Raw genomic sequence first — 17,300 nt, forward strand, 5'->3', positions numbered from 1 at the left:
AGTATATGTGCTCTCTGTCTGCTGTTCTCTGTTCTCTCCACAGGTATACCAGAGATTTGCAGCCTCTCCCGCTGGATGCCCCTGTCCACTCCTTGCAGCCAGGCGATTCCGTTCTCGTTCGGACCTGGAAGGACTAGCCTCTCCAAGAGAAGTGGAAGGGACCCCACACCATCCTGCTGGTCTCCCACACAGCAGCAAAGGTCAAGGGACACAAGAACTGGATTCATCACTCCTGTCTGAAGGCAGTGCCCGCTCCTGAATGGTGGACCGTCCAGCCTACGGAAAAGGACTACCAGCGACGACCTGGGACTTAAACTGTTATTCAAAAAAGACAATAAGGCCTGCTGGGAATGCCCTGTGGTCTCTTTGGACAGTCGCAGTGCACTCCCCACGAAAACTCTAAGCGTTGGTTGTGTTTACTCTCACAGGGCCGGCCTAACCTGGTGGTCTGGTCCCTTTTGCTTTTAGTCTGCCTGCTATTGGTAATTGTTATTTTGTGGGTATTTGGAAATTGTAATTGTTAGGCCTTAGGGTCATCTGCCCAGCATGAGTTCAGGTCCAGGGTCTGCCCCAGTAGTACTCTTTGCCATAGGGACACTCCTTTCATTACCTCCCGTTTCCCCCCAGGCACATGTGGGATGGAAAGGAATCCCTACTAACTTGGAAACAAACACATATAAGTCCTTGAAGGTTTGCTTTGCCCAAGAGTTTAACCTCTCTAACTGCTAGGTATGCTCCCAAGTCCCGCACCACGCAGCAAGGTTACCCTGGAGGGTGGTCCCCCAAAATTGGTCAGATATCTGTTGGGGATGGTTCAGTAGGGGAAGAAATACCTCGGGTACCCCCTTGTCACAAAACTGTACCATTGAATCCCAGTATGCATTAAGGGACAACCCCTGGCTGCCCCAGGCAGCATAAATCTTTGTATGCCACCTCAGAGCCCATTAAGGAAGAAGCTTATGTCCCAGAACACTCACAGGACATTAACAAGCACGTCCTGTTGTCCGAACAGGCTTTCGAGCCGTGGAAGGCCCAGGAAAGGGAACCCACGGTTTTCAATTCCCTTTGAAGTTTGTTGCCCGACCTAGGAGGACTGGGGGGTGGCCTTGTGCGTCTCCTCCTCACAGGTGTGGTACTGTGCCTGGTCACCCTCCTCCTGATTGCTTGTTTTAAGATGCTCCTCCGTAAGCTTTGTGCCCCCCGTTCCTCAAAAATCCCGGCATACCCTCTCATTGAAAACCCCAGCTTCATAGCACTTAATCATATCTTGTCCACAGAATATGAGAAAACTCAGCCAAAAGCTTGTTGAGTATTCTCAAAGGAGGGAGTTGTTGACGTCACTAGGCATAACCCTAGGTAACTCGGGAGGGTGGAAGGCCACTAAGTGTCAATGAAGCCTTCCTGCACTAGGCCTAAGTGAACCAAACTCTATCCTTCCATGTTTAAACTCTAATCAACCTCAAAAGCCAGGTGCAATTGGAATATGTAAGCAACCAGTTATCTGTGTGCAACCCCCTGCTCAAGCAGTAATAATGAGGCCTGCATGTTTCTGGCTGAAGGGAAAAAGGACAAGATAACGGTTTAAAGAAGTTACTAACAAGCTAGGCTTATAGCTGCCAAGAATGACTTAACTATTACCAGGGACGGGAGGGGTAGAGGGAGGAATGGGGGGGAGAAAGGGAGGGCTAGAGGGGAAAGGGGGGGGGAGTGAGGCTTAACTGCAAAATGTATAAAAGAAGAAAAACTGTTCCTGTTAATGTGCTTGATCTGAGACGTGCCTCAGCACCGCTTTGGGATCCCAAATAACTTTGTTTGCTTCTCCCCCTGGTGTGTTTATTGGCGCGAAGCACACCGGGCAACGAACCCACTGTTGCTTTGCCTCAGGCACTCTGTGCTGGCAACAGTATGACTGCTCAGAGCTCCGGTATGAAACTGCAGAAAAACCTGAGAATCTCTGGATTAAGTTTAGAAGTGTGAGCAGCAAGGTTGATGTTGTGGTGGGAGTCTGCTATAGACCACCAGACCAGGGGGATGAGGAGGACGAGGCTTTCTTCTGGCAACTAACAGAAGTTACTAGATCGCAGGCCCTGGTTCTCATGGGAGACTTCAATCACCACGATATCTGCTAGGAGAGCTATACAGCAGTGCACAGACAATCCAGGAAGTTTTTGGAAAGTGTAGGGAACAATTTCCTGGTGCAAGTGCTAGAGGAACCAACTAGGGGCAGAGCTCTTCTTGACCTGCTGCTCACAAACCGGGAAGAATTAGTAGGGGAAGCAAAAGAGGATGGGAACCTGGGAGGCAGTGACCATGAGATGGTTGAGTTCAGGATCCTGACAGAAGGAAGAAAGGAGAGCAGCAGAATACGGACCCTGGACTTCAGAAAAGCAGACTTTGACTCCCTCAGGGAACTGATGGGCAGGATCCCCTGGGAGAATAACATGGGGGGAGAGGAGTCCAGGAGAGCTGGCTGTATTTTAAAGACACCTTACTGAGGTTGCAGGAACAAACCATCCCAATGTGTAGAAAGAATAGTAAATATGGCAGGTGACCAGCTTGGCTTAGCAGTGAAATCCTTGCTGATCTTAAACACAAAAAAGCTTACAAGAAGTGAAAGATTGGACAAATGACCAGGGAGGAGTATAAAAATATTGCTCAGGCATGCAGGAGTGAAATCAGGAAGGCCAAATTACACTTGGAGTTGCAGCTAGCAAGAGATGTTAAGAGTAACAAGAAGAGTTTCTTCAGGTATGTTAGCAACAAGAAGAAAGTTAAGGAAAGTGTGGGCCCCTTACTGAATGAGGGAGGCAACCTAGTGACAGTGGATGTGGAAAAAGCTAATGTACTCAATGTTTTTTTTGCCTCTGTCTTCATGAACAAGGTCAGCTCCCAGACTACTGCACTGGGTGCAGGTGACCAGCCCTCTGTGGAGAAAGAAGTTGTTCGGGACTATTTAGAAAAACTCTACGAGCACAAGTCCATGGGGCCGGATGCGCTGCATCCAAGGGTGCTAAAGGAGTTGGCGGAGCTGATTGCAGAGCCATTGGCCATTATCTTTGAAAAGTCATGCCAATCAGGGGAGGTTCCGGATGACTGAAAAAGGCTAATGTAGTGCCCATCTTTAAAAAAGGGAAGAAGGAGGATCCGGGGAACTACAGGCCAGTCAGCCTCACCTCAGTCCCTGGAAAAATCATGGAGCAGGTCCTCAAGGAATCAATTCTGAAGCACTTAGAGGAGAGGAAAGTGATCAGGAACAGTCAGCATGGATTCATCAAGGGCAAATCATGCCTGACTAACCTAATTGCCTTCTATGAGGAGATAACTGGTTCTGTGGATGAGGGGAAAGCAGTGGATATGTTATTCCTTGACTTTAGCAAAGCTTTTCATACCGTCTCCCACAGTATTCTTGCCGGCAAGTTAAAGAAGTATGGGCTGGATGAATGGATTATAAGGTGGATAGAAAGCTGTCTAGATTGTCGGGCGCAACGGGTACTGATCAACAACTCCATGTCTAGTTGGCAGCCAGTTTCAAGCGGAGTGCCCCAAGGCTCGATCCTGGGGCCGGTTTTGTTCAATATCTTCATTAATGATCTGGAGGATGGTGTGGACTGCACTCTCAGCAAGTTTCCAGATGACACTAAACTGGGAGGAGTGGTAGATATGCTGGAGGGTAGGGATAGGATACAGAGGGACCGAGACAAATTAGAGGATTGGGCTAAAAGAAATCTGATGAGGTTCAACAAGGACAAGTGCAGAGTCCTGCACTTAGGACGGAAGAATCCCATTCACTGCTACAGACTAGGGACCGAATGTCTAGGCAGCATTTCTGCAGAAAAGGACCTAGGGGTTACAGTGGACGAGATATGAGTCAACAGTGTACCCTTGTTGCCAAGAAGGCTAACGGCATTTTGGGCTGTATAAGTAGGGGTATTGCCAGCAAATCGAGGGACATGATCATTCCCCTCTATTCGACATTGGTGAGGCCTCATCTGGAGTACTGTGTCCAGTTTTGGGCCCCACACTACAAGAAGGATGTGGAAAAATTGGAAAGAGTCCAGCAAAGGGCAACAAAAATGATTAAGGGGCTGGAGCACATGACTTATGAGGAGAGGCTGAGGGAACTGGGGTTGTTTAGTCTGCAGAAGAGAAGAACGAGGGGGGATTTGATAGCTACTTTCAACTACCTGAAAGGGGGTTCCAAAGAGGATGGATCTAGAATGTTCTGAATGGTAGCAGATGACAGAACAAGGAGTAATGGTCTCAAGTTGCAGTGGGGGAGGTTTAGTTGGATATTAGGAAAAACTTTTTCACTAGGTGTGACAATGCGGTTCTGGCGGAACCCAACTGAGAGTGCCAACTCAGGACAAATTGCTCAAATAGGGCAGTTACAGCCCAAGGCTGGGGTTTTTCCACCTCTAAGGCAAACCAAACCAGCCAGACTAAGACTTCGGTCTCACCCCACTGGCTAACCGCAAGTCTCACAAGCAATCTCCTTAGACACTCCAGTTACCCAGTATTACCACCAGTGCCACACGTTATGGGGATAAATGGTTATAAAAACCAATACCCCAGTAAAAGAAAACGGTTCTCCCGATCCCAAAGGACCAAGCCCCAGACCCAGGTCAATGTACAAGTCAGACCTTACCCATAAATCACGCTACTGCCAATCCTTTAGAATCTAAAATCTAAAGGTTTATTCATAAAAGGAAAAAGATAGAGATGAGAGTTAGAATTGGTTAAATGGAATCAATTACATACAGTAATGGCAAAGTTCTTGGTTCAGGCTTGCAGCAGCGATGGAATAAACTGCAGGTTCAAATCAAGTCTCTGGAATACATCCCCCGCTGGGATGGGTCCTCAGTCCTTTGTTCAGAGCTTCAGTTTGTAGCAAAGTCCCTCCAGAGGTAAGAAGCAGGATTGAAGACCAGATGGAGATCAGGCATCAGCCTTATATAGTCTTTTCCAGGTGTAAAATCACCTCTTTGTTCTTACTGTGGAAAATTACAGCAAAAATGGAGTCTGGAGTCACGTGGGCCAGTCCCTGCATACTTTGCTGAGGTACAAGGCGTATCTGCCTTCTCTCAATGGGTCCATTGTATAGCTGATGGTCCTTAATGGGCCATCAAGCAGGCTAGGCAGAGCTAAACTCAGCTTGTCTGGGATGTCACCCAGAAGCATAGCATAAGTTTGCCATACAGACAGTACAGAGCCAATATTCATAACTTCGACTACAAAACTGATACATACATATAGACAGCATAATCATAACCAGTAAACCATAACCTTGTCCTAGACACCCCATTTGACCCCCTTTATACAAGATTTGGGGGCCACTACAGGACCTGGGTTGCAACAATGATCTATATGGTCCCAGTTTATGTCAATAACGTCACACCCCCAACGCAAAATTGATGCAGGAAGGGATGACACAAACATCACTGACTGCATCCCAAGAGCTCCCCATCCTGGGTTCTGTCTCACTACAGCTAGTATTGGGTTAGAAGCCGTACCAGTGTATAACAGAAATGGTTTATCAAAATCATGTTCAACCACATGATTGAACCTCTTTACAAACTCAAGGTAACACTTAGTTAGAACAATAGTGGATTGGATCTGCTCTGGCAGCATGGTTCCTGTATGTGCCATGTGATCTTGCCAAGAGCTAAAGAAAACTGCTACTTTATCCATACAAGCTCGGGCAAATGTTTGGAACCCAATTAACATCGAATAAATGCAGATATTAATGTTCTTCATAGCCCAGGAATCTTGGCATTTAGCCCTGAAAGCAATATGGTAGTGTGCCTCAGTCTTCCTTTTCATACAGCACATTAGGTCTGGAATGTCTTTTCCCCTGTGAAAAGTTCCCATATTGTTTATAGGCATTACCTGTGAAACCCCAGTGTAACAAGGCCTTTTAACATAACGTGTGTTTTCATGTATTCCTTTTAACATGTCCAAGGGATTCTCCAAAAGATTAGGCACATTGTTAATTATAAAATTTAGCAATAACAACAAGTTCATTGCAAGTGTCCATCTACAGTCATGTTTGTCATGCCACACCTTCGGCTCAATACCATTGGAGTTTGGGCATTTTAGGGTTAACCTGTGGCTTCCCTTTGCAAAATTCAGTTTTCTCTTTCCTCCTTGTCCTGCAGGATCAAACCCCGATTTCTCTTGCTTAACAGAATTCACTGGCTGATGGGGTGGGCCCTCTGTGCTAACAGCTATTAGCAAGTCCTTCCTTTCCCAGCCAGGCAAGTAATTTGCACTACCCCAGACCAGAGCCAGTTCACCAGTTTTCATATTCGTAACTGCTATTATCTCCAAGGCTGGACTCTGTCTTAAAGAGATACCACACAAATCCAAAGAGTCTGCGGGTGAGAGTTTGCTTGCTCTCCCCCGCATCCTCAAGCATTTAGCCATAAAACTGCTCTGCTCTGACACATCAGTAACCAAATCTGTCCTCAAACCCTGAAGCACAAACTGCTCATTTAAAGAATCAGAAAGGAGACATTCCTGTTCCAACACCATTGTCTCCCCAACAAGTTGGCCCCACACAGCCATTCGGTTATAGGGATGCCTCAATTCCTTAACAACTTTTACTTCCTCTGAGACCTTCTCAAAGCTACCCACACTGGATCTTTTAAAAGGAAAGTCAGAGGATCCATTCACAACAGACAATTTTTGGCTGCTAGGAACTGAAACTTCCTTGATTAAATCACTCTCACACCCTTCAGTTGCAGGGAACTGCTTGCACCGAGTACCATGAGGATTCCTTTTTCCAGGAGCTTTTCTAAGCAGCAATTCACCCCTCACAGAAATTCTGCCCTTACCCTCTTCACCTAGGGCTTGCTCTAAAGGCACACTTTCCTGAGCAACAACAGACTCTGTCTGGGTCTTACTTGCATTCAGGATCACCTCTGGCCCATCAGGCAGATCTCTACACAATCCCCTTTCAGGTGAAACCATAAACTTCCTAGATAAAAGGTTAGAAATACTTCCCTTCTCTTTGCCACACACCAGCTTAGGAGTTTTTTCCTTTTTGCTACAAGTTGTTAAACTGTCCGTAGGTAACACAACCAAATTACCTTTCTGCTCTCCATGTGCCCTGGCTAGGGTATCACCCTGATCAGACAGAGTTGTTACACCCTTCTCCAACCACACATGAGCAACAGGCAAAATACAAGCACCAGAATCGTCTGATCTCTGGGATTTTGCTAAGACACTAACTGGATGCAACCTAGTTACAGTGCTATTCTCCCCAGCAGATGCAAACTTAGGACCATTCCCTTCCTGGGCTTTAGTTGAATCCAGAACCAACTCTGAGACAACTAAATTACTCTCAACCATCACAGGCCGAAAGGCACCTTCTGTCTGCTCCACAGACAAAAAAGAGTTGGAGACGCATTTTCCTTTACTAGACATATAATTTGGGATTTCATTTCCCTTGTCCCAGCACACCGGGCTGTTCACAGACAACTGCTTGGAGATTGGGGTAGCTTCCTCCATAGGCAAGTCAATACCCCTGACAGACACAGGCACATTTCCTTCACTGTCACTATTCTTCGCACAGGAAACAGATAAGGTATAGGGACACTCATCTTCCACTCTCCTTGCCTTCCCAAACTGCTGACTAGATAAAGCCATCAGCTCACAAGACTGCCTAGGCTCATCCAAAATCTCCTTGTTCTCCTCTCCCTTTGCTTGATCTAATTCCAGATTTACTTCTGAGACATTAGATAGATATTCAGAAACTTCATTCACAGCCAAACAGCTACTTTCCAAAGACAAACTTTTGGAGAAACCCTCCATAGGCACAACCTTAGGATCATTCCTCTCTTGTGCCTGGTTTGTATTAACTTGACTGACCATAGCTTTAATATCATTTCCAATCATAATATCCTTAGGGATTATGTCTTTTACTCCCACAACCGTGGTGCCCTCCAATCCCTTCCATTTCAGGTGGATTTTAGCTAAAGGCACCCTGACAAAATACTTAGATAAGGCTACAACAGTTACATCTTCACCTGGCAAATAATCTTCCTTCCTGACAAGACTTGCTTTAACCAGAGTAATATCTGCTGCGGTGTCCCTCCATGCCATACACCTCACTCCATTAACTTCTGCACTGCTAATAAACTCTGCATTATTTCCCCCATATTTAGCTCTAATGTGAGTTTTAAGGTCAAATTCTTCCGAGACCACAGAAACAGCATTTGCACACAGGGCACCAATGCTGGGCTCTGTGTGGCTTGCCTGTGAGTTTACAACAACAGGGTTAGCATTGGCCGTGGCATTTGGGGTTGCTGGTTTTGGGCCGCCCTTCAGTGTCGGGCAGTCTGGTCTCATGTGGCCCAGCATACCACAGTGATAGCATGTAACCTGTTCCGTCCTGGGATGTGAGTTCCTACCCCCCGGACCCCCTTGAACTCCTTTAGAAGAGTCAGGTTTATTTTTAAATCCTTCCCTCCTCTTGAACTGGGGAGAATGGTGATCAGTTTTCCCCGGGGTTTTACACCCTTCTCGAGCCCTGTTTTGGGTATGGGCATCCGCAATCTCTGCTGCCCGTAGGACTGACTCAGGGTCCCTGTCACACACAGCTGCTCTCACATTGTCCGGCACAATGTCTAAGAACTGTTCCAAAGTTATTAAATCCAGCAGTTTTTCAAAACTCCCATGAACCTTGGCTCCCATAACCCACTTTTTAACAAAACCCATCAGCTTATGAGCACATTCTACAAAAGTACAATCCTTAGACATTTTAAACTCTCTAAACTTAACTCTGTAAGATTCAGGAGTAACCTTGAACCGCCTTAACACAGAATCCTTAAACCGCTCATAATTTAAGGCTTCTTGTTCCCCCAAGTCATTAAACACCTCCCTGGCTTTTCCAGTCAGTCTGGTCAGCAGGACAGGCATTCGCTGACCCTCAGGGATCTGGTACAGATTGCAGAGGCGTTCAAAGGTAGACAAAAACTCCTCTATATCCTCAGTATCATTGTAAATGGGACACATCCTTTCCCAGTTTTTCTCATGGTGGGGGGGAAGTGGAGTACCAGGTGGGGATGACTTTCTCCGCTCTTCCATTACTTGGAGCTGAAGTCTGGCCGTCTCCTGTTCAGCAACGAGCAGCTCTAGACGTCCCTTACGAGCTCTCTCTTCTCTCTCATCAGCCTCCTTCTTTCTTTGATCAGCTTCTTTCTCTCTCTCAGCAGCCTCTTTCTCTCTCTCAGCAGCCTCTTTCTCTCTCTCTCTTTCTAACTCTGCTATTTTTCGCTTCTCCAGCAATCGAAGATCTGCTAGCTTCTGTTCATGCTCAAATTGCAGTTGACTTGTCACCCTTTGCATCCTAATTTTTTCTGCATCTTCTGCAGCCTCAGGTAAGGGCTGTGCTCCTGCCCCCTGATCACTGGCTATTAACAGATTTCTCAGTTCTTCCTTTGTAGCTTTCTTTCTAAAGCATATCCTCTTTTCTGAACACAAATTTTCCAGGGCTTTTTTGCCAAGTCCCTCATATGCTCTTTGCTCAGCCATTGCAGCAGCTCTTTAACCAACAAAACTCTCAATCCCAAAATTCAAATTTGGATAGCGTGGGGTTCTGACCCAAAGCTTAATTGACCTGGTTCTGTGGATCCAAGCACGACTACGCCACTGTGACAATGCGGTTCTGGCGGAACCCAACTGAGAGTGCCAACTCAGGACAAATTGCTCAAATAGGGCAGTTACAGCCCAAGGCTGGGGTTTTTCCACCTCTAAGGCAAACCAAACCAGCCAGACTAAGACTTCGGTCTCACCCCACTGGCTAACCGCAAGTCTCACAAGCAATCTCCTTAGACACTCCAGTTACCCAGTATTACCACCAGTGCCACACGTTATGGGGACAAATGGTTATAAAAACCAATACCCCAGTAAAAGAAAACGGTTCTCCCGATCCCAAAGGACCAAGCCCCAGACCCAGGTCAATGTACAAGTCAGACCTTACCCATAAATCACGCTACTGCCAATCCTTTAGAATCTAAAATCTAAAGGTTTATTCATAAAAGGAAAAAGATAGAGATGAGAGTTAGAATTGGTTAAATGGAATCAATTACATACAGTAATGGCAAAGTTCTTGGTTCAGGCTTGCAGCAGCGATGGAATAAACTGCAGGTTCAAATCAAGTCTCTGGAATACATCCCCCGCTGGGATGGGTCCTCAGTCCTTTGTTCAGAGCTTCAGTTTGTAGCAAAGTCCCTCCAGAGGTAAGAAGCAGGATTGAAGACCAGATGGAGATCAGGCATCAGCCTTATATAGTCTTTTCCAGGTGTAAAATCACCTCTTTGTTCTTACTGTGGAAAATTACAGCAAAAATGGAGTCTGGAGTCACGTGGGCCAGTCCCTGCATACTTTGCTGAGGTACAAGGCGTATCTGCCTTCTCTCAATGGGTCCATTGTATAGCTGATGGTCCTTAATGGGCCATCAAGCAGGCTAGGCAGAGCTAAACTCAGCTTGTCTGGGATGTCACCCAGAAGCATAGCATAAGTTTGCCATACAGACAGTACAGAGCCAATATTCATAACTTCGACTACAAAACTGATACATACATATAGACAGCATAATCATAACCAGTAAACCATAACCTTGTCCTAGACACCCCATTTGACCCCCTTTATACAAGATTTGGGGGCCACTACAGGACCTGGGTTGCAACAATGATCTATATGGTCCCAGTTTATGTCAATAACGTCACACTAGGAGAGTGGTGAAGCACTGGAATGGGTTACCTAGGGAGGTGGTGGAATCTCCTTCCTTAGAGGTTTTTAAGGTCAGGCTTGACAAAGCCCTGGCTGGGATGATTTAGTTGGGGATTGGTCCTGCTTTGAGCAGGGGGTTGGACTAGATGACCTCCTGAGGTCCCTTCCAACCCTGATATTCTAGGATTCTATGACCCTAGTGAAACCAGTAAACTTTAATTACAGCAGGAGCTATGTCAGAGGGAAATTAGAAAGATCAGAATGGATTTTGAAGCACAATAAGCATAAAATCCCTGCAAACAATGTAATGACAAACAATAAGAGAAGCTTTAAGTACATGAGACGCAGGGAGCCTGTGAAAAACTTGGTGGGCCCACTGGGTTAAAGAAGCGATAAGGATATTGCTGAGAAGTAAAATGATTTCTTCATACTGAGAATGCTAGGCAGATACTACACCAGACTCGCTCTTTTCTGGTAATAAAAATGAGGTTCTCTTAGAGATTCATGTGTTGCAGGAGGAGAGGGGGTGGGTGAGGGAAGGGAGCTGGAACAAACAAGTTGCAGGTAGGTCCTTGTGGGATTTTCAGAACTACCCAGGTGTAATGGGGTTCATGCACCATTCTGGCAGCTCCTGTTGGCTGTCATGGGAATTAGCTCTGCATGTTAGTGCGCCCTCTTTGGGTGGTGCCTCGCCGCCATCACTCCTGCTCTAGGACCCAAGTCTCTCCAAGAATCCCCTTCAGCGACACAGCCCTCCGGCCATGCCATACACTATGCTCCCCGCTTCCAGGGGACCTGCAGTCCACTCTTCAGCCACGTCCCTTAGTGTCTACTGCAGTGAATTGTCTGGCCACTTCCTCGTGGCCCCAGCATCCTCTTTGCCCTTTCCTCAGGGTCAGAGCCTGCAAACCCCAGCAGCCAACCAGGAGCTGTCTCTCACGCCCTCGGTCCCTGCTAGCAGCGCTGCTCTGTCCAGGGTGCTGGCAGTGCTCTCAACCCTCCAGAAACACAATCCTTCCTCCCTGACCGCCTAGCAGAGAACTGCCCTCCTCTGCCCTGCAGCTCCCTTTTTACATGGGCCTGCTTGGCCCTGATTGGCTGCCTCCTGCACAGCCTCCCTAGGGCTCTATTAACCCCTTAGAGCCCAGTGTGGGCAGGTGTCCCATCACACACCCTTCCCCTCAAGCCTACAACCCTCGGGGGTAGGGAGGTCTCATGCTCTGCGCTACTCTGAGGTGCCCCTTTAGGTTATCCAGCTGTTTCTTGGTTTCCCTCAACTGGAAACACACATCTTCCTTCTTCTTTATAGCATCCTTAAACTCTTCCCTCAGACATGCCCACATCTTCAATACTGCGTGCAGATGTGGTTGCCCTACATAAAAAAAAAGGGTATTTTGGAATTGGAAAAGGTTCAGAAAAGGGCAACAAAAATGATTACGAGTATGGAACAGCTACCATGTGAGGAGAGATTTAGACTGGGACTTTTCATCTTGGAAAAGACATGACTAAGGGGGTGGGGTGTGACAAAGATCTATAAAATCATGACTGATGTGGAGAAAGTAAATAAGGAAGTGCTATGGGGGTCACCAAATGAAATTAATAGGCAGCAGGTTTAAAACAAATGGAAGTATTTCTACACACAATGCACAGTCAACCAGAGGAACTCATTGCCAGAGCATGAAGGCCAAGACTATAACAGGATTCAAAAAAGAACTAGATAAGTTCATGGAGATAGGTCTCTCAATGGCTATTAGCCAGGATGGGCAGGGATGGTGTCCCTAACCTCTATTTGCCAGAAGCTGGGTATGGGCCACAGGGGATGGATCACTTGATGATTACCTGTTCTGTTCATTCCCTCTGGGGTACCTGGCCACTGGCAGAAGACAGGACACTGGGCTAGATGGACCTTTGGTCTGACACAGTACGGCTGTTTTTATGTAGAGACTGAGTCCTGTGTGACTCCCACAGCAGACATCCTGACCAGAAACGGCTCTCCAGACTGCGGGGGTGTGCGCTCAGGTTTTAAAATCGAAATGCAATCCTTCCGGTTGGTTGTAATGAGTGGGAGAGGGCTTAGCTCTGCTGATTCTGTGTTTGTTTAATTTGCACTTCTGGCGAAATTTGTATGAACTCATTCAAGGCAAATAGGAGCGTTAGTAATGCATACTGCACAGTGTGCATAGAAAGGCTCTCTATCCGCTTGCTCAGACAATTACACAATACACTAGGGCAGCTTGTTTACTTGTAGTTATGAATGTATGGGGCTGTAGCTATGTCGGTAGAGGGTCCCGGCAGCAAAGCGGACAGCATCCTCATCAAATTCAATTGTTACACTTCTGCATGTATCGGTGCAGCAGGACTGGATCGAATTTTTCCGCGAACGGATATAAACAGCTATCCATCCAGCACGCAGCTGCATTTGACTATGTCGAGCAAATAAATCTAACTTCGCTGTTTCTGTTAATCTGCTCAATTGCTATGATTTTCAGAGCAAAAAAACCACAAGGACACTAATCTTTGGGCTTGTGACAGGTGCACTAGCACTGGGAAAGAAGGTGTGTGTGAAATAGTTAACGCAATGTAACCATACAGCAAGGGAAGGCAACCTATGGCATGTGCGCCAAAGGCGGCACGTGAGCTGATTTTCAGTGGCACTCACACTGCCTGAGTCCTGGTCACTGGTTCTGGGTGGCTCTGCATTTTAATTTTATTTTAAATGAAGCTTCTTAAACATTTTAAAAACCTTATTTACTTTACATACAACAATAGTTTAGTTATATATTATAGACTTATAGAAAGAGACCTTCTAAAAATGTTAAAATGTATTACTGGTACGCGAAACCTTAAATCAGAGTGAATAAGTGAAGACTTGGCACACCACTTCTGAAAGGTTGCTGACCCCTGCCATACAGGGTTCTCTCCCTACTTTCCTGGGCAGGAATTTCAATGCTTCTTTTCCCAGCTGCCAGGAAAGTCAATCAGATTCTTTCCATTGACTTTCAAGGGAGCTGAATTCAGTCAGATCAGTCACTTCTCCTTGTCTGTTATCATTTGACACTTTCAAAGTGCTAACCACCGCCAAGGGTCTACACACAGCCCGGGTGTGAAGACAGCGTTTGGAATGTAAACACACAGCAGTTCCATTAATGTCAGCTATTTAGGCAGTGACTTGGTAGGCGAGTGCTGAGGGACTGGGTCCTAGTACGAGGAACAGTGGCATCCCAAAATGACAGGAATTAAAAAAAATTCTACAACAAATACTGTCCAGCTATTCAAAACTGTGCTCCTCCAGTTGACCCGCATGAAAGTTGTTTGTTAATCCTGTTGGACTCATGTGAAGCAGCTCGTGTCTGAACCTATTCCCACTGAAACCCGCAAAAAGCAGAATCAGGGTCCCCCTTTGTCTTTTTACCCTCAAGAAATTCCTGCTGCTATGTTGCTTCTCTGAATATAGCGTGACCTGAGAGAATCTCTCCATGGAGGCATAAACTAGTCCCTTTTGGTTGTTTTAATACTGGGCTCTGAAATTTTGCCCAACTGACAAATGTGTCAATTTTGGGCAAGGAATTCGCACTAGGAAATGCACCTTTATTTCTCCTTAAAAGGAATAGCTGTTGTGGGTTAAATATGAACACCACTCCTGCTAGAAATCCTGAACAACCAGAAGCGGTTATACAAAACGGGGTGGGGGGAGATCCAGGGTGATTCTACAGTTTACACAAACACAGAGGGGGAAAGTACAGCAATGTAGGGCTTGGTCTACACTAAACCCCCAAATCGAACTAAGGTATGCAACTTCAGCTACGTGAATAACGTAGCTGAAGTTCGAAGTACCTTAGTTTGAACTTACCTCGGTCCACACGCGGCAGGCAGGCTCCCCCATCGACTCCGCGGTACTCCTCTCGTCTAGCTGGAGTACCGCAGTCGACGGCGAGCACTTCCTGATTCGACTTATCGCGTCCAGACAAGACGCGATAAGTCGAACCCAGAACTTTGATTGCCAGCCGCCGAATTAGCGGCTGGGTGTAGACATACCCTTAGTCAAAAGATTAAAACCTTGGCTGTGGATGTAATTGACTAACTTCTAATAAAATGTAGGTACGATTTCCTAATCATCTCCAAAATCTGGCAGATTAATAATTTCTTGGAGGTATTTTGTTAATGACCCATTTTAAAAAAAGAATATTTGAGGACAATGACATACAATATGTTTTTGTCACATGCTGCGATTTTTGTAAATAATGTAAATAATAAATGAATCGGATTACTACAATTTCTAAATCTCCCCTTGTAAATATGGCTCTCTTTTGAGTCTGACCAATAGACGTGTCAATGTTAAATTGTGTCTTTGAAACGGAATTAATTGATCTATTTAATGTGTATATCAATAAGAGATTATTTTCAAAATGGAAGCAATGCAATTGTTGAACTGTAGTTTTATATTATTCTCCGTGTGTGTGTTGGGGATGAGGCTGCATTACTGTATCTCTAATACAAAGTTTTTTTCATGAAATATAAATGTATAGTGCTTCATCGTGTGGATTGGCAAATGTCTGTACTGTACTGCATAGTCTTATGTTTGCATAAGGTCCCCAAATCTGACACTGTTAGATCTGGTTTAGTTGTGGATTATCACATAATGGTACCATAATAGATCAGTTCAATAGCTAATGTTACCCTGTTTCCCCGAAAATAAGACAGTGTCTTATATTAATTTTTGCTCCCAAAGATGCGCTAGGTCTTATTTTCAGGGGATGTCTTATTTTTCAATGAAGAAGAATACGGTACACATCGGTGGATGCCTTATTATCGGGGAGGTCTTATTATCGGGGGGATGCCTTATATTACAACGAGAGGCAAAACTGTAAGTAGGCCTTATTTTCGGAGGATGTCTTATTTTCGGGGAAACAGGGTAAGAGGGGCTGCTGTTCTGATGAGTGTCTGTTACAGTTGGAATTTGCTGCTCACATGTGGTTTCCTCAATTAGTTTACCAGATTTGGCTGAATGGTATTTTTTCAGGGAAGGATTGGATCTTGGAAACGTTTGACAAACACCAGTTGTGAAAGCTTTTGCCACATGTTTAGTTTCTTTGTGCGGATAGAGGGAAACAGATGGATTTCTGTTTAATGTTTAAAAATTTGTGCCATGGCAAAACAAGCCCAACCAGAGCATACAGAACCCTGTTCCTCTGCTCCTGTTTCCAGCACCTAGTGGATTTCTGTCAGTTCCCTGCCTTTAATACCTACTCTACCAGCCCCCTCTCTGGGCCCTTTTCACAGATAGGGAACTGAGACAGACAGGATAAGTGACCTGCTGCAGGTCACACAAAGTCTGTGGCAGAGAGGGGACTAGAATCCAGCTCAGTGTCCAGCCCCTGGGTCAGCCTTCCTGTCCGATAACGCTATTTCCAGGCCCGGATATACACTAGATCTATTTAATAATGGACTTTCTCTTATGAGAGAATAAGATTAACCTCTGCCCCTGTTGAGAATAAGACTTTCCTTGTTCCTTTTTAGGAATTAATACAATTATTAGGGCCTCACGTACATCAAACACTTTTAGTCTGCAAGGCTGGCTTCTGACTTTTGTAAATTTCTTTGTCATTTGGCATATTTTGTTGTGATTTGTAACTTGCTTGTGCTTAGACACTGTATTTGACTCTGGCCATGGCCTTCAGAGAAAAGTCTCTGAGCGAGACTTACTTGTATGCTGCACTTTAGGCACACAAGTACTCCCTTCTATTTTACTGGGATAATTCGCATGTTTAAAGTTAAGCACTTAACCTAATTCTGAGCAGGTTCTCAGGTTGCGAGTGTCCACATAGGCATTTACACCTCTTACAATAAATCAATTTAAAATACAATTTGGGGTGAAACTAGTATATTTAAGCCCCTGTGTCTGGCTTCCAACGGTTGCATGTTCTCTAACAAATATATAATGGCGCTGGATGACTATTTGGTTCCTGGATTTACACAGCGCAATGATGAGGGATCAACCCAGATCAGAGGCGGATTTACAGTAAAATACAGGGGGCCCTGGCAGGGATCCCCAACGACAGGGGGCCCCCGGCCTGTCACCTGCGGGGGCAGAAGCATGGTCCTGCTGGCTCCTGGGGCTCCAGTCCTGCTGCAGGCTCTGCATCCACCAGCAAGCAAGCTCCCCCCCCTTCCCCAGTGCTGCATTCCCACCCCTTCCCCTCCCTCCCAGTGCTTCTTCTACCAGTAAACAGCTGTTAGCCATTGCTCAGGTGGCTCTGCGAGGGAGAGAGAGAAGCAGAGCCACAGTGCGCTTGGGGAGGAGGCGGAAAAGAGATGGGGGTGGGGCCTTGGGGAAGGGGGTGGAATCGGGGCAGGGTGGAGCAAAGGTGGGGCCCCGCACTCCACCTACACATACCCCCCCAGCCCTCTGCTGTGAGCTGCTCAGGACAGGGAGCTGGGGTGGGGCAGGGGACTGGGAGCACCCCCACAACCCCAGCCCACACCCCCAGCCCTCTGCCCTGACTCCTGCACCCTCTTCACACACACCTAGCCCTGACTCCTGCACCCCCTCGCACACACCTGCACCC

At 46.2% G+C, this 17,300-nt stretch overlaps 1 protein-coding gene across 4 annotated transcripts in view; it reads left to right on the forward strand.

The window, feature by feature from the left end:
* LOC135973388 (uncharacterized) overlaps positions 1–16,597 on the forward strand; it is a 52,721-nt gene extending 36,124 nt beyond the window's left edge. For 2 of the 4 annotated variants that reach the window (XM_065556406.1, XM_065556407.1), the window contains exon 2: positions 44–1,821. The gene's annotated coding sequence lies outside the window, so the exon portion shown is untranslated. Of the gene's footprint in view, positions 1–43; positions 4,315–10,735; positions 15,407–15,645 lie in introns of those variants that run through there. The other 2 variants (XR_010590203.1, XR_010590202.1) reach the window with 2 other exon arrangements.
* Positions 16,598–17,300: the final 703 nt, after the last annotated feature.

Source organism: Chrysemys picta, chromosome 9 (genome assembly GCF_011386835.1).
Source record: "Chrysemys picta bellii isolate R12L10 chromosome 9, ASM1138683v2, whole genome shotgun sequence".
NCBI classification, from domain to species: domain Eukaryota; kingdom Metazoa; phylum Chordata; order Testudines; family Emydidae; genus Chrysemys; species Chrysemys picta.